This window comes from Ovis canadensis, chromosome 3, assembly GCF_042477335.2.
Source record: "Ovis canadensis isolate MfBH-ARS-UI-01 breed Bighorn chromosome 3, ARS-UI_OviCan_v2, whole genome shotgun sequence".
NCBI lineage: Eukaryota > Metazoa > Chordata > Mammalia > Artiodactyla > Bovidae > Ovis > Ovis canadensis.
Window position 1 is genome coordinate 76,599,504 of NC_091247.1, and position 2,754 is coordinate 76,602,257.

General features: G+C 36.9%; 1 pseudogene; it reads right to left on the reverse strand.

Annotated features, from left to right (window-relative positions):
- Window positions 1-207: 207 nt before the first annotated feature.
- Window positions 208-374, reverse strand: LOC138438527 (U2 spliceosomal RNA; annotated as a pseudogene).
- Between the last annotated feature and the right edge of the window lie 2,380 nt (window positions 375-2,754).

Below are 2,754 nucleotides of genomic sequence, written 5' to 3' on the forward strand. Positions count from 1 at the left end.
GCAGGCAGATTCTTTACCATATGAGCCACAAGGGAAGCCAGTGGCAAATATAAGTTTTCCAAAATTCAGGTGCTCACTTGAAAACTTAAATTTTATCACTGGCAACAAGTACTGTCAGTTATTTTTCATGATGTTTCAGGCATATTTTAGTTCATATTCAAAATATGTCTATAAAACACTCAATTCTGAATAACCATGGCTTACCTGTTGGGCATTCTTTCAAGTAAAGATGGTATTCTACTTAAAAAATTATTGATTAGTTCAGCTTGCAATTCAAACATTGCAATACTTTTCCTGGAAAGAACCATCACAATTTAGTATGCAGCTAGTGTTTCATATTACACTTGATCTTAGCCAAAAGGCCAAGAAGCAACTTTATTTGGGGGGGCTCCAATATCAATGCAGATGGTGACTGCAGCCATGAAATTAAAAGACACTTGCTCCTTGGAAGAAAAGTTATGACCAACCTAGACAGCACATTAAAAAGCAGAGACATTACTTTGCCAACAAAGGTCTGTCTAGTCAAAGCTTTGGTTGTTCCAGTGGTCATGTATGGATGTGAAAGCTGGACTAAAAGAAAGCTGAGTGCCGAAGAATTGGTGCTTTTGAACTGTGGTGTTGGAGAACAGAGTCCCTTGAACTGCAAGGAGATCCAACCAGTCAATCCTAAAGGAAATCAATCCTTTGATTTGCATTGGAAAGACTGATGCTGAGGTTGAAGCTCCAATACTTTGACCACCTGATGTGAAGAGCTGACTCATTAGAAAAGACCCTGATGTTGAGAAAGATTGAAGGCAGGAGGAGAAGGGGATGACAGAGGCTGAGATGGTTGGATGGCATCACTGACTCAATGGACATTAGTTTGAGTAAGCTCCAGGAGTTGTTAATGGACAGGGAAGCCTGGCATAACTGCAGTCCATGGGGTCACAAACAGTTGGACATGACTGAGTGACTGAACTGAACTGAGCTGAGTGTTTCATATGTACTTTCCATTTTGTCACTCAGAACATTAAAAACTGTGTACTCAAGGGACATCTTTAATAAAATTAATAATTTTTCCTATTTCATCAAGGACACATTCTTAAGTAAAACTGGCTTTTTAAAAATGCATTTAAAATGACTACCTATACCTTTTGGTGCCACTGCTGTAATTTGTGATAAAACTTTTACCTATCCTTGCTTTGAACTATCATTGCAAATGTCAATATAGTGAAAGAGAAAAATAATGTCTTCATAAGAGCATGAAAATAGAAAAAAGCTTTTACTTTTCAGTGTGTCTAGAAGGATCTTGAACCATACATTGAAGTCCACTTTATAGATAATGAAAACACTCAGATATGCTCACAGAATATATAAAAATGGTCCAAAATGCCTGAAAATGAGCTAAAAGACATCAAGAAAATAATAAAATATTTGAAAGAATAATATAAATCAAACTTAGAAAAAAATTAGAAATTAGTTGAAAGACTCAGAAAAGAAGGAAAAGGGAATTCCCTGGTGGTCCAGTGGTTAAGACTCCATGCTTCCACTATAGAAGTGACTGGTTCGATCTCTGGTTAAGGTTAGATACCTAAGATACCACATGAACTAAGATACCTCATGCTCTGTGGCATGGCCCAAAAATAAGAGAAAGAAAGGAATAATAATTTCAAAATTGAAGATGAATGTAGAACCAACAAATCAATAAACACAGTAGATTATGCCTTGAGAGGAATAAGTGAAGAAAAGGAATTTTTTAAAGATAAAAAATAATCTTTTTTTAAGAAAAAAAATTATCTTTAATAAAGATAAATGGAGAGATAAAAATGATTTAAGGGAATGTGACACATATTAAATACAGACAATTGAGAGCCAACATGTGATCCTAGGAAAGCAAACCATAGCAAGAGAATAGGAGAAATGTTTGAAAACTAATTGAAGAAAACTTTCCTGAAGCAAAAAAAGAAAAAAGATTTGAAGCTACAGCAAACATCTGTTTCTGAGAATATGAACTCAAAATAAACAAAACAGTCATATTCTAGAATTGTTTTCAAAGAAAGGAAGAAAACATGTTTTGGTCTTCTAAGCAAAAATAGTAAGTGATTTGTAATGTTAAGAAAATTGGATTAGCATCAGATTTTTCAACACTATCACCATATAACAGAAGAAGGGAAGTAATATATTTAAGAAAATCAAAAAGAGAAGATGTAGGCCAAAGATTTTATATTCAGAAAAACTGACTTTCAAGTGCACAGATGTATGATTACCAGTATGCAGTAACTCAAGCAATATTGTACCCATGAGCCCTTCCCCAGGAAGGGCTAGAGAATGAACTTCGATCTAAAGGATTAGAGATGCCTTGCTATAAGGACTCCTAATGAACATTAAGTACAGAATATATTAATTTAGTAGAACTTGTGGTGTTGGAGAAGACTTGAGAGTCCCTTGGACTGCAAGGAGATCCAACCAGTCCATTCTGAAGGAGATTAGCCCTGGGATTTCATTGGAAGAAATGATGCTGAAGCTGAAACTCCAGTACTTTGGTCACCTCATGAGAGGAGTTGACTCATTGGAAAAGACTCTGATGCTGGGAGGGATTGAGGGCAGGAGGAGAAGGGGACGACAGAGGATGAGATGGCTGGATGGCATCACTGACTCGATGGACGTGAGTCTGAGTGGACTCCGGGAGTTGGTGATGGACAGGGAGGCCTGGCGTGCTGCGATTCATGGGGTCACAAAGAGTCGGACAGGACTGAGCAACTGAACTGAACTGAA